General features: G+C 39.6%; 1 pseudogene; it reads left to right on the forward strand.

Moving 5' to 3' along the window:
* Positions 1–18126: 18126 nt before the first annotated feature.
* LOC121500924 lies at positions 18127–19133 on the forward strand (annotated as a pseudogene).
* The last annotated feature ends 8622 nt before the right edge of the window (positions 19134–27755 follow it).

Consider the following 27755-nt stretch of genomic DNA (forward strand, 5'->3'; position numbering starts at 1 on the left):
CAGCTCTGGAGGCAGCTCCCGCAGGAACTGCAGCAGCTCCCAGTCCGCACTGGCCTGGATGCTCCTGGGACGGGAGGCGCTGACCTGCACAGCTCAGGGGTGCCGGGGGCAGGAGCATCCTCGCTGTCCTGTGTCTTCCCGGCCTCTGCCTGTGGGGTGTGGGTGGGGGGAAGCATAGGATCCTGGGCTGTGTCCGCCAGCGCCCTCGGCTCCGGGTCCTGCGCCGCTGGAATCGCGCTCCCGGGTCCGCGCAGCCCCCTCCACGCGGAGCCGCCGCCTAAGCTGCTCCCGAGGCCCCGCGGGGTGCGCGCTGCAGCCCTTTACCCAGCTCCGCCCGCGGGGTGTGGGGCGCTCCTCCTCTCCTAGTGACCCCGGGAATCTGGAGGCTCCAATGCCCCTCCTGTGACCCTGCCCGAGTTCCCTGCGAGAGCCTTTCCGTCTGGGAAGAATCCGGTGCAGATTTTTAAGGTTCCCGCATCTCCGGGCCTGGGCTTTCCTGTCCTGGGGGCTCTCGCCGCCCCCCTTAGCCCGGCTCCTCGCAAGGCCCCTCCCCCACTTGGTTCTTTTTTATTTATTTATGTTTTTTCCATCTTCTTACCTTGTTAGAAGCGAAAACCTTTCTCTCTGTAGCGTTCCAGCTGTTCTCTAAATCTCAGGCCGAATTCAGGTGCTCAGGATGATTTGAAAGTTACCTAGGTAAGTTGGGGGGGCGGGGTGAGTTGGGGACCCTATTCCTCCGCCATCCTGCCCCGCCCCCCAGAGTGGTATTTTAAAGCCACACTCTCACACAAATACATACCCATCCATCCTATGATTATGGGTTTGCCTATTTCTTGTAGACCTGCCAATTTTTGCTTCTTTAGTTTTGAAACTATGTTAATAATGCGTACAAATTTAGAATTATTATATCATCCTGAATGATTGACTTTATCCTTATGAAATATCTTCCTCTTCTGTGGTAAGTCTTCTCAACTAAAAGTCTGTATGTCTCCTGATATTACTATGATTAAAGCAGCTTGCTTTCAGTTTACATCTGCATGCATTTTTAAATGGAACATTTTAAAAATAAAATTCTCCATATTGTCATCAATTTCTTGGACCATAATTATTAGCAATTTAAATCTCTGTGCTTAATAATACTAATGTTTATATTGCCTATGAGTCTGTTTTGATCCTCTTTTTCTCTTTGTTTTATTTCTTGATGTGCCTGTTAATTTTGAATGCTGGGAGCTATCAGAAAAACTATGAGGCTCTGGATGAGGTTATATTTCTCCAGAGAAAATTTATCCTATCCTCTGGCAGGCAGCTAGGATGGAGGCAAACTGTTTTAATCTAATCAGTGATTGAGCTCACTTGAAGTACATCCTTTGTAAGGCTCAGTTGCAGAATTTTAGTGATTTGCTCCCCCTTTGATTTGTCCCAAGCTCTAATGTGGAGTCTCAACCAAGAGACTGGAGTACCTACCAGGGTGCCTGCCCTTGGCTAATTCTAAATTCTAGCTCCTCAGCATCACAGAACTTCCCAAATTGTTCTTAGATTTCCAGCCATATTCTTCTCACTTTTTTAGTCTCTCATTTCATCTGATCTATGAAACAACAAATTTCTTGAAGTAAAACTCAAATAAAGTGTTAGTTTTAGTTCTTTGCATCTTTTCTTTCTGGAGTTTGACCCCTTGATTCATGGCAGCCATAACACATCCAAACCCAACTTTTGCCTCCTCAGTCTCATTAATTTCCCGAAAGCTCTGTTGTCTTCTTTCTACCATCAGCTGTCTTCCACCCATCTTCTCAGCCTCTCCTCTCACTTTTTAATATTTAATAAATGCTCCAGAGGAGAAAGTCATGATCCATTTGTCAGGCTCAAATCAGTAACATTTCCTTCCTTCTAAAATCTTGATCCCTCACATCCTGGCTGCCTCTGTATCCTTGTGGCTTCCTGCAGATTTTTGTTGCCTGCTTCATTGTTGTGTTTTATCTAGCTTTTCTACTTACCTCATTGTTCTGCTGCAAGTTACTCCAGCATAACCACCGTTAATTATTTACTTTTAAATATAACATGATCTCGTGTATAGAACTCATATATTTTCTCATAAGGTCCATTATTAGTTGTGTTTTGTAATAAAATCTATTATACATATAAAACTCATAGACTCTAAGGTTACTACAATGAACTTGGATGTAACCATAGAGGCTTGAAGAAATTAGGCTTATAAATGGAAACCATAATGGGAAATCTATGAGTGACATAGTTCCAAAAATGGTTCTATGGCTTTATCATAAGTCTTTTAAAAAGTCCCTAAGAGGTAAATTTTTACCCATGTAAATTAAACTTCCCACTTTACAAAGCAATAAGAAAATTGGCTCTGTGCCTGAGACATATGTGTCTGAGACATACGTTATAAATATGAGAATATTTATAAAATAAATAAAAGAAGCTGACAAGGTTGTAAAGGGGATTCTTTTACTGAAAAAACATCATGCTTGAGTTCTACCAAAATAAAACAAGAAATTGATAAAGACTGTGAAGATGATGGTTCTTTTGAGTGAAGAGACTGCTACTTTGATCTTTCATGCAGTGAATAATTTTATAGAAAGATGGTCATATTACTCTACTCAAGAGGTCACGCAACTGAAATATTTTCTCTTTACTTCCACGAGAAAAAAGAAAAACAGAAAGATAGCAACCAGATGGTAAGGAAATAGGGTTTAACAAATTTCAGGTTAGCACTTAAATAACTTAGAATGTACGTTCAGCTGTTCTGACAGACTTAAAATAACATGTTTTTAATTATATAGATCGGGAGTCCTCAAACTATGGCCTTGGGGTAAAATCAGCCCCATTGCCCATTTTTGTAAATAAAGTTTTATTGGAACATGGACATATCCATTCATTTATGAATTGTCCGTAGCTGCTTTCAAGCTACAAAACAGAGTTAGTAGTTGTGGTATGGATCACATAGCCTGTGAAGTCTAAAATATTTACCATCTGATCCTTTTTATTTTTAATTTTAAAAATGCTTTTTATTTAAGTAACCTCAACACCGAACATGGGGCTCAAAATCATGACCCAGAGATCAAGAGTCACATGCTTTTCTGACTGAGCCAGTCAAGTGCCCCTAAATATCTGATTCTTTACAGGGAAAAAAAAAAAAACAGCTTGCCAATCCCTGCTATCACAATTTCTCTTTCATGTAAATATATGAGCAGTTATGATGGCTCTGCTCTGTGAGGCCTTCAGGAGCCCAGGAGCCTCCCATCTCATCATTTGACTTTCCCTAGATGTTGATCCTGTCTGCATACTACACTATGGCTCACCATTAGGTCTGTATTACAGCCACTGGGAAGGCATCATGTAAATTCCAGTCAAGCTATATCTATAGCAAAATAAGTGAATTATTATATAATAGTCCTCAATTTCCTCAATTTAAGCTATACCAGAATATCTTGGGTTTATTTTAAGGTAGCAAAGCAACATATTTTAGAAATGTATTTCCAGGGATCCCTGGGTGGCGCAGCAGTTTGGTGCCTGCCTTTGGCCCAGGGCGCGATCCTGGAGACCTGGGATCAAATCCCACATCGGGCTCCCGGTGCATGGAGCCTGCTTCTCCCTCTGCCTGTGTCTCTGCCTCTCTCTCTCTCTCTCTGTGACTATCATAAATAAATAAAAAAAATTAAAAAAAAAAGAAATGTATTTCCATTTTAAATTCTCTATGCCTGAAGTGAAAACTCTAGTTATCTTGTGTACCTCTATTCCCAAACATGCTTGATGAATGAGGTATTGCAGTACAAAAGCTATATGGTGAAGTGGAAAAAGTATGTGCTTTAGAATCAGATCAGATTTAATCTCAACTTTCCCTAAACGACTCAGACAAATTCTTTAATCCTACTGAGACTCAGTTTCTTCATCTGTAAAAATGGGTTTGCTGAGCAAGTAGTTGTGAAGAGTAAATTAGATGTGTATGCTGTGCCGACAGCTAGCAGGTATTTTGTAGCTGTTGACTTCTACTTTTCATGGGGTTTCCAGTTATGTCAATAGGAACTTGATACTTGGAAATATTAGGCAGACTGGAACCTAATTGTTTCCCTTTCATAGCAATGTACCAGGCCCTACACACATTATTTCTTGCACCAATTTTGTGTAGTTAAGTCCCATATATGTATCAATTATTTGTGAGGAGCCTGACGAAGAAGCACATCTTTGTGCAGGAAGCCAATGACCATTCTTGGGTGGTGGGGGTATGTGGCTTGAAGAGCATCTTTGTCTACTCTGCTTCTGAAGTCAGTAATTGATGCCTTAAACTATAGTATGTGATTTAGTGTGACAGACTTCATGTTAATAAGAAGTTCCTCAATAATTCATTTCCTAGACCTCTCACTGTAAATCATGATAAACTGATGTGGTTTTAATGAGGCTGTAATATGCTTTTCTGAGGGAATTCTGCTGAAACAATTAGTGTACCATGATTTTAGGGCATAATTGCCTCAAAAATGGATGCAGCTTGGGGATCCCTGGGTGGTTCAGCAGTTTAGTGCCGCCTTCAGCCCAGGGCGTGATCCTGGAGAACCGGGATCAAGTCCCATGTCAGGCTCCCTGCATGGAGCCTGCTTCTCCCTCTGCCTGTGTCTCTGCCTCTCTCTCTCTCTCTCTCTCTCTCTCTCTCTGTGTGTGTCTCTCATGAATAAATAAATAAAATCTTTAAAAAAAAAAAGAATGGATGCAGCTCAATACAAGGAGATGACACTTTCAGGGCCAGTGATGGGCAGGTCCCCAAAATACTCTCCACACAGTTGTTGTGGAAGACGAAGATTGAATGATGAGTGCTTAGCACAAAACTCTGAGATTCTGGCTTGTGAAATGAAATAATGTTCTCCCACTCCCTGAAAATTACTGTCCACCAAGGAAGAAATGAAACAAAGAGACATTGAAGCTTTCAGCACTAATTGCCTTAAACGCAGTAACTAACTCATTCCAGGTGCTTGTAATACTCCTCTGCTTTCTAAATTCCTTTGTTCATTTTAATGGGATTAATTTTGTTTCGATGTTCTTTGTCCTTTAACATTTTGCTTAATTCTGGAAGATGCCTCATGTGTTTTTTGAAAGGAGGGAGGGAAAGAGTTACTTCTAAACAGAAAACCAAACAAACAAATGCATAGTACTCATTTCCCCTGAAAATGTCTGAGAACTGTCTCATATACTACTACTTAGATTTATCCTTCCATATAGTAGGTGTATGGAAGGATATTATAACATTTATCCACAAGGAAGATAAGTGACCACTAATATAAATTCAATTCAATAAACATTATTTAAGCACCTCCACAGGTGCTTAATACAAACAAAAGGCAACACATTATGAGGACATAAAGATGAATAAATGCTCCTGGGATCTCATAACATAACAGAGAATACAAAGGCATATACACATTGATATATGGAATTGTATGAAAGCTGCTATTATAGAGTACTGTGTATTGAGGAAATATAATAACTTTCATTTGAATTGTACTTTTGTGGTTTACAAAAGGCTTCTGTGTACATTATTATTCATTTGGATCCCACAAAAATTCCATAAAAGTATATGAAGATTATTATCCCAGTTTTAAAGATGAAGAAATTGTGGCTCAGAGTTGTTGAATAGCCCAAGGTCATATGGCAAATAGGAAAGGTGTCAGGCTCTAAGTTCTTTGCTTGATTGGCATTATTATTCTGCTTTTCATATATAATATGAACAGATGAGCCATTAGCATGTTCTCTTTAAATAATGTTAAGTCCAATAATTTTCAGGAAAGGCTGACCTGCTCATGTCATATCCAAATCCTTCACTGGCTTCCCAAGCCCTGAACCTGGTATATGAAGTCCAAGCTCCTGGACCTGGTATAGGAGACCCTTCATTGCCCATGGCTTTTGCTGGAGCCTTCAGCCTCATTGTTTGCAGTTTTTGGCCTTGAACTCCCAACACAGTGGCACCTGTAGTTAGTTCCCCATGCACTCATGTGGTTTCTCATCTCTGCCCAAGTGGTCTCCTCTACCTGGAATAGACTTTCTCCCCATTTAACCCAACAGCCTCCTATCACCTTTATGACTTGGCTATTCTACTTCTCATTGGAAGTTCTGCAAACTCCATCAAAATCAGTTCGGTTTTCATTCTCTGTGTTCCTACAGTATCCTTAGTTGCATTTTCCTCATTTTATTATTGTTATGTTCATGAGCCTTTCTCCTCTATTGAAGTGTGAGCCCAGTGAGTACGGGAACTAGATATTATTCTTCTCTGGTGCCTAATACATAGAAAGTGCTTAATAAATGAGGTCTGCGAGTGACTGAATTTATTTAATACATAATTGTCCCTGCAATGTGGCTCAGCACAAACCATCAGGTCTACGGGAGGTGCCTTCTCTCACATTCTCTAGGATGCCCCTGGTAGGTGAGTAGATAAGTTGGTCCCTGGTCAGCACTGGCCTGTTCACAGTGCTTCTTAGCCTAGTCTAGAGGCTATACTAAGGGTAAAATACAGTAAAACTTTTTAATTAAGAGGATACAACTAAGATAGCTTAAAATGTTCAAATAAGTGAATTATACTTTTATTAAAAGAGAGCAATAATAATGTAAAGTTTGACTCAAAGATGCTTTATTCCTAGAAGCAGATCATTAGAGGTAGATGGAACCCAGAGGATTGTCTAGGCCTGCACTAATGTGGAATCATTACACGTACACAAAACTGAACTTCACTACTAATGCAAATAAAGGTAAGACCGCGCTATCCTACTACCACATCTCTCACTCCAGCTACTCTTCCACTCTTCTAGATGGCTGATCAACACTTTCTTTTCCTTTTATTGTTTCCTGCTTCAATGAGAAAAGGAGTGTTTTACTAGCACCTGGAGCCCTGACCCACCTGATAGGGGGATGGAGAGCTGCCCATTCCAGCTAGCTCATCTCCAGGCACCTCAAAGAGAACCCCTGAGGTCACCTAGTGGATCATCTTGTCTCTTCACAATCACCTCTAATTCAGTAAATGGCAGTTTTGTTTTTTTTAAGTTGTTCAGGCTGAAAAACTTGTGTGCCTTCTTGACTTGCCTTGTTTTCTCACATCCTACATCTAAACCATCAGCAAATCCTATAAACTCTATATCCAAAATTATGGGTCAGTTGGCCCCTCCTTCCCTGTTACCCGCCCTGCTCTCTGCCACCCCATCCTCCCCTTAGAGCTCTGTACTAGTCTCCTAAACTCATCTCACAGCTCTCTCTTTGTTTTTATAGTTTAGTCACCACCCAGCAGCTGGTGGGGGATCCTTTAAAACACCCCCACATAGGCTCAAAACAACCCAAGGGGTTTCATTTCACTCAGAATTAAAACCAAAGACATAACGGGGCTTTTACATGACTGGCCCCACAGCACTCGCTCTGCTTCCAGCACATGGGCCTGCTCTCTTTTCTTTATTTTTTTTTTCAAGATTTTATTTATTCATTCATGACAGACACACAGAGAGCGAGAGAGAGGCAGAGACACAGGCAGAGGGAGAAGCAGGCTCCATGCAGGGAGCCCGAAGTAGGACTCGATCCCGGGTCTTCAGGATCATACCCCAGGCTGAAGGTGGCGTTAAATCACTGGGCCATGGGGGCTGCCCCTGCTCTCTTTTCTGAAACACACCAAGTATGCTCTTGCCCTAAGGCCCTTGGTAGCATTTTCTCTACTCTGAGCCAGAGAGACTCTTCCCTTAGACAAATGCTTGGCTTAATCTCTTATTTCATTCAGGTTTCTGCTAAAGCACCTCTGATAAGAGAGGCCTTTCATGTGTATACCATACTAAATTCTAACCCTCTCTCCTACACTAACACCCTCACCCAGCTGTATTTTTCTCCATACTTATTATCACCTGGCCTATTGTATACATAGCACAAGCTAACAAACTTATTCCATTTTTACCTCTTTTACCTCTAAAACAAAGTTAATTGTTGTATGGACATAAACTTCATGTCTTATACTGAAGTATTTCCAAGAACTAGAATGGCACCTAACACATGGTGGGCCATATGTACATATGCAATGATTGAATGTATGAGCAGATGAATGAATCACACTGGAAAAACTGAAAAGATTAGTAATACTTAGTGGTGGTGAAGAAGATATGGAGCAATAGCATCCTATTCTGTTTGCGGGGCAGGGGGCAATAAATTGAGACAATCATTTTCAAATGCCTATTTGAATCAAAATAAAAAATAAATACTTCTTTTGCTCCAGCAACTCAATTTCTAGGAACTTCTCCCATGACAGGACTAGTTCACAAAGATACATGCCAAAAATAGCTTAAGAAGTATTTTTTAAATAAAATAAAAACAACCTTCATGACCATCAGTGGGGAATTTGTTAAATAGGTTTTGGTGCCTTGGAAAACAGCTTTGAAAACAAACAAGGAAGACCCAAATGTTAAAGGTGCCTGGGAGGTACCAATGAAGGGTGGAGGGAAAAGGTAGGTTACAGAGTGTATGAATAGAATGAGCCAGCTTACTTTCTTAAAGAAGGCATGATACAGATTTACATGTATACATGTATATGTGCATTAGTGGGTACCCAGCAGGATGTCATCAAACAGGAGCTGTGATTATCTCTGAGGGGGAGTGGTAAGGTGACTTTGCTTATTTACATATTTCTGTGCTACTTTAAAAAATTATTTTTAAAAGCCACATTTCTCAGAAAGCCTAAAAGAGCAATGAAGATAGATATGAAGACTTGTTTGAATATTGGCTCTGCAATTTACTAGCTATGTGACCTTCAGAGATCACTTTAATCTTTTTAGAAATCAAACCCATTATTTGTCAAAGCAGGCAGCATATATGACTCCCACCTGGCTGTGTGATGGAGAACTTCTCGGACACAGAACTACACTAAGGAGCAGTAGATAACGGAATAGATGGGATTTGGGGAAGAGGTTTGCATAATGCTGCTTCATGTCATTTAATATTGACATTAATGGGCTCCATAAAGCTTTTTCCCCTTTTTACCCGGGATGTGAACCAGACGTCTTTAAGATTGTGGGAGTTAATTTTATCCACCTAGGCTTCCCAATCAATGCTTTTACTTGGAAGATATTTACGTTTAGGATGCTGAAAAGCTTTCCCCACAGTCAGGTCCACAGGGCATTCTAATACACTTTCTAGAGTTAAGTGCTGAGACCTTGGACCCTTGATGTGAGAAATGATAAATAATAATGACTGCAGCTCTTGGGAAATCTAAGGCTCTGTGCAAAGTCATAGAAAGAATGTTCAAGGATGTGGAATGAACAAGTGAAACAGAATGTTAATGCTCCCAGCTTTTGATCCTAGCAATTAGAAGTAAAAACAGCGGCTACAATTTTGAATGTTGGACTGTCCCCTTCTAAGCATTTTCTCTGTCAATTGTCATTACTTGTTAGGGCACCTTTCCTTTTCTTCTCAGTGTCTGTACCCTTGGTCCTCCTTCACACCCCCACCTCACTGAGCTGATGCTCTGTTGGCCCACACCATACTGTAGTCACCTCTCTCTCTCTCTTCCCGCCCTCACTTATGTCCATTTTCCGTCTCAACCAAAACATTCAGCTTTCCGTAGCACTATTTTTGACATGTCCATCCTCTGCTTAAATGCTTCCTACTATGTGTAGTATCAAGCCCTTCTTAAATTGGTATTCAAGGACTCCTCAGTAATCTGATTCTCTCCTTTTGCCGTAAGAGAAAGAATAGATTATGTGGTTTTAAGAGACTTGGGTTGGACTTCAAACTGACTAGCTCGTTTGGATTCCTTGACCTCTGTTAGCTTCAAATTTCTCATTTGTAGAATGGAACTAATAATAATACATACCTCCCAAAATTGTTGCAGGGATCAAATGAATGAATGCTTGTGAAAACACTTTGTAAGCAATAAACATTATAAAACTGAGTAAGAGCACATTGATTGAAAAGTTGTGTGAAATGCTAGGTAGTGTACTAATCAGGTCTCACAGCACCTAGAAAGCCTATGATAGTTTCCACTTTACCCATGGGTTAACCAACACATCCTAGTCACACAGGAGCCCCTAGCAGAGCTGAGAGTCCAACACAGGCTGTATGGCCCTACAGCTCATGCTTTCCCCCACTGTGCAGCCCTACTGTCACACAGGATGATAGGCTGATCCTAACAAAAGGGCATCCATTCGGGCTTCCATGCCAGTTCTCCCTTCTCGGTGTTTCAGAACATGCCACACTTATACGTACTCCTGCCATACAATCTCTCCTTTTTTCCCTTACACAGAGCCAAATCCTTCCCTGCACAGTTCAACTCCCACCCCTTGCAGCAAATCTCCCTTGCCTGCAGAACCCATTAAAACCTCTATCCATTTCTCATCAGCAAATCTCACCTAGCCCTGGATTGCACCTACTATGTATTTGTGCCCTCTGTGGGCTTCTGCAGGCTACAAGGATCTAATTCCTATGTTTTTCAGCATTCAGCACAATAGATGTTGCTCAGTGAATACTTCTTGAATAAGTATTACCTACTTTACTATTCTTCAAACCTATTTATATGAATCACTTGGAGCAATTGTTAAAAATACATTTCTGTGCCCTATGCTGGACCTGCTAAATTGGTAACTCTGGTGGTGGGTGGAGCCAGGAAATTATATAGTTTAACAAGCTCCCCCAGGTGGTTGTTAGGGTCAGGTAAGGCTGGGAAATACTGGTCTAATTCAATGGTTGGTAAGCAAGGTATACACCTGAAATCTCCTAGGAAGCTTTCAAAGGAAGCAAAGCTATTTTCACCTTAACCTGTCTCAGAGAGTCTGATTCATGAGATCTAGAATATTTTTAGAAAAGCTTCTTAGGTGATTGTTATGTTTTCCTTTATCATCTCCACTTCAGTTAAGAACCCATTTTTTTTTTTTTTTGCTTCCTGTGCAGTGTGATCTGCAATCCCCACCCCAACCACAAAAGAAACTAAAATATTGGTGGTAAGCATCATGTCCTATAACTTTTAATCCACCACAATGCCAAGGACATAATGGTCTTCAACGAAAAATTATTCATTTGAATTAAAAGTTCTATCCATTCTCTACCCAAAGCCTGTCTCCCACCTAACTTTCTTTAGACTCTACCATGTGTCCAACCTACTTTTTTAAAGATTTTATTTATTTATTCATGAGAGACACACACAGAGAGGCAAAGAATAGGCAGAGGGAGAAGCAGGCTCCATGCAGGGAACCCAATGCGGAGCTCGATCCCAGTACTCTGGGATCACACCCTGAGCCGAAGGTAGACGTTCAACTGCTGGGCCACCCAGGCGTCCCTCCAAACCTACTTTTGATTGAATTTGTTGTGTCTTTTCATTTATCAATTTAGGTATCTTCTTATGTTGGAATCCATTTAAGCTACTTCAAAATCTATCCTGAGTGTCTCAGTGGGTTGAGCGTCTGCCTTTGGCTCAGGCCATGATCTTATGATCCTGGGATTGAGTCCCATGTTGGGCTCCCTGTTCAGTGGGGCCCCTCCCCTTGCTTGTCCTCTCTTTCTCACTCTCTCTCAAATAAATAAATAAAATACTTAAAAATAAATAAATAAATAAAATAATTTAATCATGTCACTATATAATTTCTGACCATTGGAACAATGCAAACATAATAAGAAGGCATATTAACACCCATAAACCTCAATAATTTGTTTAGTTAGCTCAGAAAAAGACTGTTAGAGTAGAGCATGGGTGGAGTCAGCTTTGATAGACGGGAGAGGAGAAGGGCTAGTCTGTCTAGGATTCAGGGCTAAGGGACTCTACTAAGGCTCTATGAGATTCATGTATTTGTGATGCAAGACAGATATTGACAAGGGCAAAGATGCTTGATGAAGATGGAAACTCATCGTGTAACACTTTGAAAACATAGGAATGAAATAGGATACTGTGATCTCTCAGTTCATGTAATTTCTAACCTCATAATCCTCCCTCAACATGATATTAATAGGCTGATACTCATTACTTATTTGGTGTTCTCATTCTCTCATTTGCCCTCTGTCTCATTCTCGTTTCACTTCCTGTCTCTAAGATCCTCTAACACGCTATTTTCCCTCAGGCCTTGATTTTCATTCTTCAGTTCTCTTCAAATGTAAGGGGTGTTGGTAAAGAAGTGGAAAACCGGGGGCACCTGCGGGGCTCAGACAGTAAAGCAACAGACTCTTGACTTTGGCTCAGATCAAGAGCTCAGGGTCATGGGATCAGGTTCTGCATTGAGTGTGGAGTCTGCTTGGGATCCTCTCCCCCTCTCCCTCTGCCCCTTCCCTGCTCTCTCTCTTGTGCATGTGTGCTCTCTCTCTAAAAAAAAAGGGGAGAGAAGAGAGAAAGACATTTAAAAAAAAAGAGGGGGAAAGACTTCAACAAAGAATGTATTTGTTTTGTAGTTGTGTGTGTGTGTGTGTGTGTGTGTGTGTGTGTGTGTGTGTGTGTGAGAGAGAGAGAGAGAGAGAGAGAGAGGGAGAGAAACTGACTCATTAATTCTGTATTGTCCTTAAAGAGAATTGGGACTTCACTGTATCATGTAATTATGCATGAGGTTTGGATTTCTTTCTTTTCTTTCTTATCCTTCCCTCCCTTTTCCTTAAGTTGCTTTGGGTTAAAATAAAAGCCAAACAATCTGCCATTGTGTACAATTTGCACACAAGGTGCCAAGCCGGCTGCCAGGTTTAGTCCTGATGTGATCAAGAATGGCTGAGTTACAAAGCCACTGAGAAAACCGGTTTTCTACAGGAAATAGAAATTTATGAAAATCAGACCTCTGCAAATGCCCTGGCTGTTAGGCTGGCAGCCTGCCAAATCAGCTGTGTTGGTGGAAAGGAGACCTGTGATGTGATCTTCCAGGCCAGACTCAAGCCAGGCTGGGGGCACTGCAGGGGGCTGGGGATGCAACAGCCAGGCATACAAAAGAGCTTCCATGTGATTTCACCTACAACACCAGAGTTTTGGTCTTCTCCTTGCTTTAATTCCCAGGTTGTCTAGGGGGTACCATTTGTGGATTCCGGACGTTTTTGGGCTCCCAACTACATTTCAACTGAAATCTGATCTACTTATAGCTTTTCCCCAACAGAATAAAATGTTAGGACCTTTATAGAATCTTGGGTTCTAATCTCAACAGAGTTCCTTAACTTCTGAGCCTCAGTGACCTAATCCCTAAATGAGAAAAATACCTACTCTGTGAATTGTGAACTTAAATGAAATAATGCCCAGTAACTGATAAGGACTGCTTTTGTTACCTCCTCCAACCCCAGAACAGGGTACACAGGATGACTGGACCTTTCTAATTACCCACCATGTTTGGACAATGCTTCAATGCAGGGCTCACAGGCCTGAGGCAACACTGGCCTGACTCTCCAGCTTCTCCTCCAACCCTGTAACAATGGCTAACATTTACTGAACACTTACTTGGACCAGCTATTGGGCCATCCACCTTTATTTTAACATTTTTTAAAAAAATATTTTATTTATTTGAGAGAGAGAGAGCATGAGTGGGAGGGAAGGGCAGAGGGAGATGGAGAAGCAGACTCCCCACTGAGCAGGGAGCCCACTGCAAGGTTCAATCCCAGGACCCTGAGATTGTGAGCCAAAGGCAGATGCTTAACTGACTGAGCCACTTACAACCCCTGAGACACAATGTTTTAAGGTAGTTTGTTACACAGCAAAAGCTAACTGATACACTATTTGATCCCTTCCTTTTGTGAGCAACAAATCAACTACCACATCTTAATGGATGCTAAGATACACACAACAGGGATACCATAAATACACGAAGATAGATAACTAGTTCACAGAAAGATTGTACCTATGATTTGACTTTAGAACAAACTGGACTAATAGACTTTGGTAAAATCATGAGCTGGTGTTTTAAAGTGCAGAAAGTCATATTTTTCTTAGTTTACATATCTCTTTTTAAATTGGAAGGTAAAATCAGTTTGGAACATTGTATCTATTTGGATCTAAATTTCCCAAGCTTCTTGATGAAATTCAGACTTTTTTCCCCCCATTTCTAAATCTTTTACTTTAGTAGTACTTGTGTGTTTATTATTTTTGGCAAAGTGAGATAGGATACCTTTTAGTTGCTCTGACCAAAACAAGATAGCATGTTCTGGAGGTTTACTTCTTTGTAAGTAAATGTTCACTTGCATGTAGCTATCTTGAGAGTCTGAACATTCTTTATTCTTTGAAAAGATTCTGCTAACTTTTTTTGGGCAAAATTCAAATAATTAAAGGTAAAAAAAGAATTATTAAGATTCTCTGTTTCTCTCTTTGTACAGATCAGACTCCTTAATATGGGGACTATGGCACTGGACTTATTTTATCACTAAGGCAATCAACAGAGGGCCCAAGTCTGGGAAACTTAGATGAAAGCCTCAAAATGTTCTTATTTAAGAGTGAAAGCAGTTTTGCAACTCAGAGTTTTTCTGCCAGGGTTGGTCTTGAATGGAAGTCCTCCCCACCAACTCCCTAGCTCTAGGACACGGCACTTTACTACTCTTAGATAATGATCTAAATTTCTCTGGATCTTGGAGTACCTCGTTCTCCCATCAAAATCTCTTGGATCTAGACCTGCAACTTGTACTGGATGCTGACATCAAGTCTTCACTTTCTGGGGCCACCCTGGGCCTCACCAGCCTTGATGCTACTGTGTGCTAGTGTGCTGTGGTCTAAGCACACCTTAGTTTATGACATGTCAACAGACTGTCTACATCATTGAAGTCTACAAATCCTGAGATAAGAATGGGCCTAATCATCCCATTATTGATTCATTCTAAGTTATTTTATGATTCAAAAGAAATTACTTCACAGAGGGCTCCATATCATGACTCTTTTTACATCTACCAGTCTCATGGGAGATGTTAAAAGCTTGTGCCCTAAGCCAGCCAGGATATTTGGTAACCCAACCAAGATGTAAATTGCTAGAATTCCTATAGTCTCAATTCCCTGTCTCCCATCTGTATCAAAGAGACCTGGACATTTTTGCAAGTACAAAAATATAAAAATACAAAGTACAAATTGATATATATATATATATATATATATATATATATATAATTATCACATATATAAAATTACCCATTTTCTCCCTTATCAGTTATTTTTTTAAAGATTTTATTTATTTATTCATGAGAGACACAGAAAGAGAGGCAGAGACATAGGCAGAGGGAGAAGCAGGCTCCCCGCAAGGAACCCAATGTGGGACTTGATCCTAGGACCCCGGGATCACACCCTGAGCCAAAGGCAGATGCTCAACCGTTGAGCCACCCAGGCGTCCCCCTTATTAGTTATTAAATGCATTTTAAAATGTAGCAAAAAGATATTGAAGGGATGCCTGGGTGGCTCAGCAGTTGGGTGCCTGCCTTTGGCCCAGGGCATTGATCCTAGAGACCTGGGATCGAGTCCTGCGTCGGGCTCCCTGCATGAAGCCTGCTTCTCCCTCTGCCTGTGTCTCTGCCTCTCTCTCTGTGTGTCTCTCATAATTAAATAAATAAAATTTTTTAAAAAAAAGATATTGAAAACTACCTATTTAATCAGTAATGAATAAAAACAATGAATGTATGGATAAATTATTAACAAGACTGACTTTAAATTTGCTATCAGTTTTGGTTTCTAACACTGAAGACACTGAATCTCTTTGAGGTAGGCATTTGCTCTGGGACAAAGGAATGGCAGCCAGCATCACTCCCCTTTCCTGTTCTCTCCTTCTTCCACATAAAGGTGAAACACAAGGGCGAAGTCTGGAGCGTTAGCAGCTATGTTGTACTTATGAAGCAAAAGATCTGAGGGTAAAGCCAACAGTCTAAAAATGTCAGAGTGGAAATACAAAAAAAGGCTTGGTCTTTGATGGCATCATTACATAACTAGCTGGATCAGTGCCAGTAACTTCCCACCTCAGGGCTCCTTGTTTTGTGAGAAAAATAAACCTCTATTTCTTTAATCCTCTATTAGGTCTTCTGTGCGTCATAGGTGAATGTGGAAAAAAGTTTACTTCTAGTGGTCACATGATATTAGAACTCAAAGTTATTCCTGAACATTTTGAATGTTAAAGTAATACATTAATAGCCTTTATTGGTGACATAGACTGAAGTTTATTTTAGACTTATTATAAACTATTATATATACACTTAGCTAGGACAATAACTTAATTATGTAGTTTGACTTCAAAATGGATAGCAGCTTGTGGACACATCCGCTATGTATGACCTTTTCTCTAGAGAAAACATTCATCTCTATCAGTAGAGCATCGTTAACATGAGCTAGTCGTTGAGACACATAAAAAGCCTCCGGAGATCAGATTGGATATCGCAATTATATTGCTGAAACAGAATTCAACTTGCAAATATAATTATCCTTGGTTGTTAGAATGATCATTTTTCATTTCAAGTCTAGTCTGGTCTCTAGGACTTAAAAGTGAGATGAAGAGTCAGAAAGAGGGTTTGGACAATCAGGCCATGCATGACAAAAAGCAAAAAAGGCTGGGGTTGGTTAGTACTGATAGGAGAGTATGGAACACTTAAAACTAGCCTTCAGATCTATTAAAGGATACTGTTGAGAAAATGAAAGCCAGCTGTTCTCCATCTCTTATGATGAAAACCTCAAATCAAGTGGGCTTATGCTTTTGCATCTGGGAATCAGATTAGCTAAAAAGAACTCCCTCTTGGAAGGTGAATATTGAATATTCCTTCTGGGATTGAATATTTGGGTAAGATTTAGATCTCACTCTCTGGAGGCAGTGGCTTAAATTTAATTCTGGGACTCCAGAAACAAAACAAAACAAAAAAAGATAATTAAATTCTGAGTCTCCTTATATCCTTTGTTAATAAACAAATAAACAGATATGCACAGGATGGGGTCTCCTGTGGTCCCCCACCCCACCCAACAATGCTTGTCATTTACTCTTTAGGGACAACCATGGCCGTAGGCGAGAAGCCAGAAGGCCAAAGTCTCTGTAGGTAGAGGACAGGCCTGGAGCCTTTTGGCTTTCTGCCAGCCCCTAGAGACCTTCCTCCTTACCTCAGGTAGGAGGCAAAGCAGCTCCCAGTGGATGACGATGTCTGGAATTCATTAAACAAAAACCCGAGCTTTACTGTTCTCTCTTTGTACTCATTCTCATCTACAAGAGGATGAAGTCTGTGTGGTCCTGCCCAAAGGCAGTGGTGAGGACTGACAAATTTCTCTAGGAGGTTGGTTCTATGATTTCATCAATGTGCATAAGGTGTAAGCTCTAGGTTATTTTCCTCTAAGTAAACCTTTCCCAGGACAAACCTTTTCCAGAGCAAACATCTTCCTGGGAAAGGAAAGCAAAATATTCCTTCTCTTATAAAATGTTCATGTGCCACGCAAGTCTTTAAAAGCATAAGAGTGCCTGGGTTCCAGTGGACGTCAGTGCACCTGGACTAGAGTATAGAATATGGCAGCTAACTGGCGCCATCTGGAGGGAAAGAGGCATCTGAACCAAAAAGCACAATTTGAAAACCTAACTATAAGGTTCTAGAGACATAAATCTAAACATTATAGGACATTTTCCAAAAAAATGGAATTTCCTGCTCCTTTTCTCCTGCCTTCTCTGAAAGCACCTGGGCTTATCATAAGGAGGCTGGGACTCATGTTCACACAGGACCTCAAACTTAGACTTGACATCTCTCTCCCATTTAGGCTATGCACTCAGTCATGGGACTTTATTGTAAAGTGTCACTCTCACCACCAATTGGCACCACCTGTGCCATGTTAATCATATTTGAAATAAATATTGGGATTATATTGTGTCACAAAGTGTCAGCCACTGATAATTTCTTTTTAAAAATATTTAAATTCAATTTGCCAATATATAGTATAAACACCCAGTACTCATCTCATCATGTGCTTCCTTAATGCCTGTCACTCAGTTACCCCATCCCCCCCCCACCTCCCCTTATGCAACTCTTTGGTCCTCTGAGTTAGGAATCTCTCTGGTTTGTCTTCCTCTCTAATTTTTCATCACTCAGTTTCCCTCCTTCCCTTATGGTCCCTTGCACTATTTCTTATATTCCACATATGAGTGAGACCATATGATAATTATCTTTCTCCAACTGACTTATTTCACTCAGCATAATACCTTCCAGTTCTGGCCCTCTCCTCTCCCCGTGATGGCGTGTGCTCATCCGTTGATATCTGTGTACTCCGAAAAGGGGGAATCATCTGGCAAAGATGTTACCTTGCCTGCTGTGTTTAAAGCTCCCATTCAACCTGATATCGTGAATTTTGTTCACACCAACTTGCGCAAAAACAACAGACAGCCATATGCTGTCAGTGAATTAGCAGGTCATCAAACCAGTGCTGAGTCTTGGGTACTGGCAGAGCCGTGGCTCGAATTCCCAAGGAGGCAGTTTTGCTTCTTAAGAAACTTAAAGCCTGGAATGATATCAAAAAGGTCTATGCCTCTCAGCGAATGAGAGCTGGCAAAGGCAAAATGAGAAACCGTCATTGTATCTAGAGCAGGGGACCCTGCATCATCTACAATGAAGACAATGGTATCATCAAGGCCTTCAGAAACATCCCTGGAATTACTTTACTTAATGTAAGCAAACTGAACATTCTGAAACTTGCTCCTGGTGGGCATGTGGGACGTTTCTGCATTTGGACTGAAAGTGCCTTCCGCAAGTTAGATGATCTGTATGGCACTTGGCGTAAGGCTGCCTCCCTCAAGAGTAACTACAACCTTCCAATGCATAAGATGCTTAATATAGACCTTAGCAGAATCTTGAAAAGCCCAGAGATCCAAAGGGCCCTCTGAGCACCATGCAAGAAGATTCATCATAGAGTCCTGAAGAAGAATCCACTGAAGAACCTAAGAATCATGTTGAAGCTAAACCCGTATGCAAAGACCATGCACCGGAACACCATTCTTCGCCAGGCCAAGAATCACAAACTCTGGATGGATAAGATGGTAGCAGCCTTAGAAGCCAAATCAGATGAGAAGGGGGTTCCAGGCAAGAAGTCCATGGAAGGGAAGAAAGGAAAGAAGGCTGTTGGTGTGAAAAAGCCAAAGAAACCTTTGGTAGGAAAAAAGGCTGCAGCTACCAACAAACCAGCAGCTGACAAGAAACCTGCCGAAAAGAAACCTACCATGGAAGAGAAGAAGCCTGCTGCCTAAAAACTTATATTTGTTTATTCTATAAAAGTCAATCATTTTGGACAGCTAATTTTAAATAAAGATCTGATAAAAAAAAAATACCTTCCAGTTCCAACCACATTGAAGTAAATGGTAGGTATTCATCCTTTCTGATGGCTGAGTAATACTCCACATCTTCTTTATCCATTCATCTGTCAAAGGATATTTCAGCTCCTTCCAGAGTTTGGCTGTTATGGACATTGTTGCTATGAACATTGGGGTACAGATGTCCCAGTGTTTCACCACATCAGTATCTTTGGGGTAAATACCCAGTAGTGCAATTGTTGGGTCGCAGGGTAGCTCTATTTTTAACTTCTTGAGGAACCTCCACACTGTTTTCCAGATTGGCTGCACCTGCTTGCATTCCCACCAACAGTGCAAGAGGGTTCCCCTTTCTCTGCATCCTTACAAACATTTGTTGTTTTCTGTCTTGTTAATTGTAGCTATTCTCACTCGTGTAAAGAACCACTGATAATTTCCACCAAAATCACCTGGGCATTTCATAAAACTGCAGATGTATTAGGCTTTCTGAAAATGAATTTCTTTCACACTTCATTAGAATTATTACTGGGAGGAAGTAAAACGTGTTTTTTATTTTATCCAACATATATATGGCACCATTATGGGTTAGGCACTGTTCTAAGCACTTAACAAATATTAATGTACTGATGTATTAGGTCTTCTCAACAACTCTAGGAACCTAGGTGTCATTATTATCCATCCTTGACTGATTAGGAAACCAAGATGCAGGAAGGTTAAGTAATTGGCCCAAAGTTACAAGGCTAGTAAGCATATGACTGATTCAGGTGTTTTTCTTTGTTTGTTTATAGAAAACACTTCTGGGCAGCCTGGGTGGCTCAGCAGTTTAGCGCAGCCTTCTGCCCAGGGCATGATCCTAGAGACCCAGGATGGAGTCCCACATTGGGCTCTCTGCATGGGGCCTGCTTCTCCCTCTGCCTGTGTCTCTGCCACTGTCTCTCATGAATAAATAAATAGGATCTTTAAAAAAATAAAGAAAACACTTCCATTTTGGCTTTTATGTATTTTTAGTATATTTTTCCTGTTTACATCCAAAAATAGAAAATATGAATATAACTATAGCTAGGTAATGAATGTGGTCTGATATATTAGGAAATGTCCTCATTGCTTTGAATAAAGAGAAAGAGCAAAAGAGTCACAGTAATTAAGAGATACTAAATATTTACTATATGCTCTTAAAACTGTAAAAAAAAATAGGTTAAAAACAAAATAATAAGGGTACCTGGATGCCTCAGTTAAGTGGCTGCCTTTGGCTCAGGTCATGATCCCAGGGTCCTGGGATAGAGCCCCACTTTGGGCTCCCTGCTGAGCAGGGAGCCTGCTTCTCCCTCTCCTTTTGCAGCTCCCCCTTTTTGTGCTCTCTCACTCTCTCTGTCAAACAAATAAAATATTTTTTTTTAAAAAAGCAAAAGAATAGAAAAAGATATGCCATGTTAATATTAATCAAAAGAAAACTAGCTTGTCTATATGATAATCAGACAAAGTAGATTTCAAAGTAAAGAAGGTCATTTTATAATGATAAATACGCCCATTCATCAAGAAGATTCAATAACTTTAAATGTTTTCAAACCTAACAACAAAGATTCAAAATACATGAAGCAAAAACTGACTGAATTGATGGGAGAAATAGGTTAACCTACAGTTTCAAAGAGGTCAACACATCTCTCTCAATAATTGATAGAACAAGCAGACAGAAAACCAGTGAAGAACAGAAAACTTGAATAATACAATCAACCAGCTTGACCTAATTGACATAATAGAACTACCCATTCAACAGTAGCAGAATATACATGTTTTTCAAATGTATATGGAATATTTGCTTGGCTAGATTATACTATGAACCATTAAACATGTATCAATAAGTTTAAAAGAATTAAAATCATACATAGCATATTCTCTTTCCACATGGAACTATAGTAGAAATCAACAATAGAAAGATAACTACTGGGCAGTCTGGGTGGCTCAGTGGTTTAGCACCGCCTTCAGCCCAAGGCTTGATCCTGGAGACCCAGGATCGAGTCCCACATCGGGCTCCCTGCATGGAGCCTGCTACTCCCTCTGCCTGTCTCTGCCTCTCTCTCTCTTTGTGTCTCTCATGAATAAATAAAATCTTTAAGAAAAAAAATGAAAAGCTCTGGAATAGCTTTAAAAAAAAAGATAACTACTGTGAAAATATATAAAATCAAAGGAAATTAGATAACATGTGAATCAAAGAAGAATCAAAAAGGAAAATAGAAGCATTTTGAGTTGAATAAAAATTAAAACATAACACATTGTAATTAGTGGCAATCTGCCTGAGTGGTATTTTGAAGGAAACTGGCAGGACTAAATTCTTTTTTTTTTTTTTTAAGTTAGTTAGTTATGACACAGAGAGGCAGAGACACAGGCAGAGGGAGAAGCAGGCTCCCTGTGGGTAGCTCCATGTGGGACTGTATCCCCAGACTCCAGGATCACGCCCTGAGCTGAAGGCAAGTGCTAAACCACTGAACCATCCAGGCATTCCTACTAAATTCTTTTATTAGAAAAGAAGAAAAGTCTCAAAGCTGTGACTTTAGCTTGCATTTTAACAAATTAAGGGAGAAAGAAGGTAAATTAAACCCAAAGTAGGCAAAAGACACGAACCGATAAATATTATGGTAGAAATCAGTAAAATAGGAAACAAAAAACAACAAAGAACATAAATCAACCTAAAAGCCCATTCTTTGAAACTAATAAAATTGATAAACATCTAGCCAGACTCATCAGGAAAAGCAAGAGAATATATAGGTGGTATAACTACAGAATTTATAGGTATTAAAAGGATAATAAAGAAATTATTAATTACTTTATGCCAAAAAATTAGACCACTTAAACAAAGTGAACAAATTACTTGAAAGATGTAAATTAGGGGCATCTGGGTGGCTCAGTCAGTTAAGCATCTTCCTTCACCTCAGGTCATGATCCCAGGGTCCTGGGATCAAGCCCTGCATGGGGCTCCCTTCTCAGCAGAGAGCCGCCTTCTTCTTCTCCCTCTGCCCCTGCTCATGTGCTCTATCTCTTTCTCACTCTGTCCTCTCAAATAAATAAATAAATAAAATCTTTTTTAGAGATGTAAATTGCCACAGATCACTAAAGAAGAAATAGATAAGCTAAAAACCATAACGGCATTTAAAATATGGAAAAGTGTAATTTAATGCCATCCTGCAAAGGAAACTCTAGGCCCAAATGGTTACACTGGTAAATTCTATCAAACATGTAAAGAGGTAATAATACCAATTCTACAAAAATTCTTCCAGAAAATTATAAAGAGGAGATTTTTCCCAATTCATTCTATAAGGCTACCATTATTCTGATACCAAATCTAGATAAAGACACTAGAAGAAAACTATAGCTGATTTCCTTCATGAACATTGATGTCAAAATTCTAAACAAAATATTAATGAATCTAATTAACAGCATATAAAAGGATAATATACCATGAACAAGTTGGTTTTGTCCTAGGAATGCAAAGTTGATTTAATATTAAAAGTAAATAAGTCAATGTAATATGATAAAAAATAATTTACCATATTAACAAATAAAGGCAGAAAAATCATATGCTTATTTCAATAGACACAGAAAAAGCATCTGATAAAATCTAACTTCTATTTCTGATGAAAAACTCATAGCAAATTGGGAATGGCAGGAATTTAGTCGGGTAAGGGGTATCTTTTAAAAATATTAGCTAACATTATACTCACTGACAAGACTGATTGCTTTCCTCCTATGTTTAGGAATAAGAAAAAAAGGGTGTCCACTTATACCACTTCTTTTCAGTATTGTAATGGGAGTTCTGAACCAGCACACTAAGCAAGAAAAAGAAGTAACATCTAGATTAAAAAGGAGGAAGCAAAACTGTTTTCATTTGAAAATAGCAGATTTCTATGCAGAAAATCTGAGGGAATCTACAAAATAGCTCCTAGAAGTAATAAATGAGATTAACTATGTATCAAGATATATGATTGATATGCAGAAATCAGTTGTATTTCAATATTCCAGCAAAGAACAATTGAACGTTAAAAAATAATGCTATTGGGACGCCTTGGTGACTCAGTGGTTGAGCGTCTGTCTGCCTTCGGCTCAGGGCATGATCCCAGTCCAGGGATGGGGTCTCACATCGGTCTCCCTGTGAGGAACCTGCTTCTCCCTCTGCCTCTCTCTGTCTCATGAATAAAATAAAATAAAATCTTTTTAAAAAGTAATGCTATATACAATAGCACTAAAATTATTAAATACTTAAAGAAAAACCTGGCAAAAGATATTCAACACACGATATTCAAAATTATGAAGTATTGCTAAAAGATATTAAAGAAGGCCCAAATAAATAAGGAATTCATGTGTGGGAAGACTTAATATAGTTAAGACATTCTCTTCAAAGTGAACCATAGATTCAATGCAATCCCAATCAAAATCCCCACACAATTTTTTTGTAGAAATTGATGGGCTGATTCCAAAATTCATATTAAAATGTAAGGGACCTAGAAGAGTAAAAACAATTGAAAAAGAATAACAAAACTAGAAAGCTAACATTATCTTAAGATATAATAAAGCTCTAGTAGTCAAGACAATATGATATTGGTGTAAAGATACACAGATCAGCAAAACAGAGAGCCAAGAAATAGGTCCATACATATATGATCACTGATTTTTGACAAAGGTAGTAAGATTATTCACTGGAGGAAGGATAGTCTTTTCAACAAATGCTGCTGGAACAATTAATTATCCATATGGAAAGACATGAAGGCAGGAAGGGGAGGGAGGAAGGAAGAAGGGGAGGGAGGAAGGAAGAAGGGGAGGGAGCAAGAAAGGGAGGAATGGATGGACGAAAAAGAAAGGAAGAATGGAGGAAGGAACAGAGAAAGGAAAGAAGGAAGGAAGGAGGGATGCTGAAAGAGAAACACACACAAACTTTGATCCGTTCCTTTTACATTTTACCATATACAAACATTAACTCAAAATGTATCATAGACATAGATAATATAAAATTGTAAAATTTCTACAAGAAACAATAAAAGAAAAATTTTTAATTTTGGATTAGGCAAGAATTTCTCAGATATAGCACCAAAACCACAATCTATACAAGAAAAAAATTGATAAGTTGGATTTTATCAAAATTAAAAACTTCTATTTTTTGCAAACACTGTTAAGACAATGAAAAGTGGCAGACTAGTTGCTAGTTTGCAAATTTTGTATCTGTAGGTCATTTATCTGATAAAGGATTTATATCCAGAGTACAGAAAAAAAATCTCAAAACTTAATAATACAAAAACAACCAGCCCAATAACAAATGGACAAAAGATTTGAACAGATATTTCATCAGAAAAGACAGAAGGATGACAAATAAGCACATGATAATATGCTCATCATCATAGGCTTCAGGGAATTGAAAATTAAAGTGAGATACCACTACACATCCTTTAGAATGACCAACACTTTAAAGACTGATCATACCAAGTGTTGGCCAGAATGTAAAGGAACTGGAATTCTCATACACCACTGGTGGGAATGTAAAATTATAAAATTCCTTTGGAAAACAGTCTGGCAACCTCTTAAAAACTTATGCACCTGGCGCAGCCCGGGTGGCTCAGTAGTTTAGCACCATCTTCAGCCCAGAAACTGATCCTGGAGACCCCAGATTGGATCGAGTCCCACGTTGGGCTCCCTGCATGGACCCTGCTTCACTCTCTGCCTGTGTCTCTGCCTCTCTCTCTCTGTGTCTCTCATGAATAAATAAATAAAATCTTAAAAAAAAATTTATGCACCATATGATCCAGTCATTTCAATTCTAGGTATTTGCCCAAGAGGAAATAAAGCACATGTCCATACAAAGATGTATACACGAATGCTCATATCATCTATATTAATCTTCCATTGTTGCATAATAAATTGCCACAAATTTAACAACTTAAAAACAACACACATTAAAAAAAAAAAACACATTTATTATCTTGTAGTCCAGGCATGGCCTAGCTAGGTACTCAGGATCTCACAAAGCTGAAGTCAAGGCATTGGCCATGCTGCACTCCTTTCTGGGAGTCAGGCCTTTTCCAAACTCACACAGTTCCTGAAGATTCAATTTCTTTCTTTTTTTTTTTTTTTTTTATAAATTCATTTTTTATTGGTGTTCAAAAGATTCAATTTCTTGCAGTTGCCTACAACTGCAAGGTCCCCCCCCCCTTTTTTTTTGCTGGTGGTCACGTAGGGGCTGGCGGTCACGCAGGTCACTCTCAGCTCCTAGAGGTTGCAGGCAGTTCCTGGCCATGCAGCCTTTTTTAGAATATGACAGCTTATGTCCTCAAAGCCATCAGAAGAATCTCTGTCTGCTAAGATGGAATCTTAGATAATGTAACATAATGACAGGAGTGACTATCAAATCACCTTTGTCATATTCCATTGGCTAAAAAGAAATCATGGGGAGGGGATCATACAAGGGCATGATTCACTGTTAGTCATCTGCAGGTGGATCTGCCACACCAGCTTTTATATTTGTAATATCTCAAGTTGGAAATAACTCAAATGCTCATCAACAGGTGAATTGATAAGCAAATTGTGGTATATTTGTACAGTGGAATACATGGCAATAAAGATAAATGAATGATATATACAAAACACGAATCAATTTCAAAATAATGCTGAGTGAAAGAAACTGGGCAAAACCAAGTATTTACAGTATGATGCCATTTACATAAAAATGTAAAAAATTCACAATAATCTATAATGACAGAGAGCATATCAGTGATTGCCTGGGAATGAGAAGTGAAGGCAGGAAGTGCCACAAAGAGGTATGAGAAAACTTTGAGGAGTGGCAGATTGGTTCACATTCTTAATATTAGTGATAATTACATGAGTGTCAGAACTTACCAAATTGTACCCTTTAAATATTTCAATTTACTGTATGTCAATCATACCTCACTAAACCTGTTTTTAAAAAGCTAGCATCTTCTTCCAGAATCAACTCTTTCAAGATATTCCTGCTTGTTAATAAAAGCTTCCCTTTTTATTAATTTTGAATTCATTGATGTGCAAATTTTTCAAGTTTATTTTTTAACAGCAGATTCTATGACAGTAATACAGGAGCATTTTTTTAATTCAGAATTTTAATTATGTACATAAATAGCAACATGAGAACCAGGAGTTCTAATGCTGGACATTATCTCTAGGTGAAAGGATTTCCGATTAGTCCACTGGTAGTATGGTATCACCCAAGATAACAAAGAAGCCTGGTATAGTTTTTCCTGAAGAAGAAAGCCAATTTACTACATTCAGTACTGACTTCTCTGCCATTTTTCTGTAGAAAATGCATGGATTTTCCAATGTTTACCTATAACTGATTAAAATGGGCAGAGCATGGAGCATTCTACTTATTTCCAGGTGAATTCTTCACATTTCCTGGCTTTTGAAAGTTCTCCTTCCACATATCTTCTACGACTATGTATTACAGGAGCATTTGTATAAGGTGGAGAAATTGTGGCAACTGTTGGAATGTGAGTCCTACATTATGAAATATCTCTAAGATGTAGTCTGATTGGATTATACTTTCAAGGTTTTGTGGAAGAGTCAGATGGGCAAACAGAAAATTTCAATATAATATAACTGCATATACATATACACATATGAAGAGAGAGGAAGAGAGAGAGAGAGAGAGAGAGGCTGAGACTTAGCTCACCCTGGGGTGAGTCTGTGGCACACAGAGAAGGTTTTGTGGAAATCATGAATAGAGTTTTAGGAGATGAATAGGAGTTTGCCAAGCGAGGAAGGGAAAAGGCATTCTAGACAGAGAAAGTGGCAAAAGCCAAGGTAACATGTGGAGAGGTAAACGGAGTTTGGTAACATTAGACACAATGTGGGAAGTTGTGGTGGATGCGGTTGGAGAGTGTGAGTGAGGGCTGACATGAAGGGCACGATGACCTGGACATTATCTATTAGGCAGAGATTCTCTGAAGAATTTTAGGAAAGTGAATGATGTCATTAAAGAAAAGTATAATCCCATCTGTTGATTAAAAGGGCTTCATAATACAAAGTAATAGTAAGAACAGGAATGAGAAGATGGATTTGAGACATCTAAAAGGTAATATTGCAAGTCTTCTGGTCATAAGACCATAAGACCTTCTGGTGATCAACTGGTCATAAGTGAAGGAGAGAAGTCTATAGCAATCCCCAAGTTTTTATCTTGTGATCATTTCATTAACTGAAAAAGAAACACAGAGGCAGAAGGTGGAAACGGAGAAATGAGTTTAAACCAGGCATGTTGGGGATCCCTGGGTGGTGCAGCGGTTTGGCGCCTGCCTTTGGCCCAGGGCGCGAACCTGAGGACCCGGGATCGAGTCCCACGTCGGGCTCCCGGTGCGTGGAGCCTGCTTCTCCCCTCTGCCTGTGTCTCTGCCTCACTCTCTCTCTCTCTGTGACTATCATAAATAAATAAAAATTTATTAAAAATAAATAAATAAATAAATAAATAAATAAATAAATAAACCAGGCATGTTGGGCGGACCGTGTGCCCTGGGCGGCAGCTGGTCCATGGTCCCAGGGCAGCTGCGGCCCGCTCAT

This window comes from Vulpes lagopus, chromosome 10 (assembly GCF_018345385.1).
Source record: "Vulpes lagopus strain Blue_001 chromosome 10, ASM1834538v1, whole genome shotgun sequence".
NCBI lineage: Eukaryota > Metazoa > Chordata > Mammalia > Carnivora > Canidae > Vulpes > Vulpes lagopus.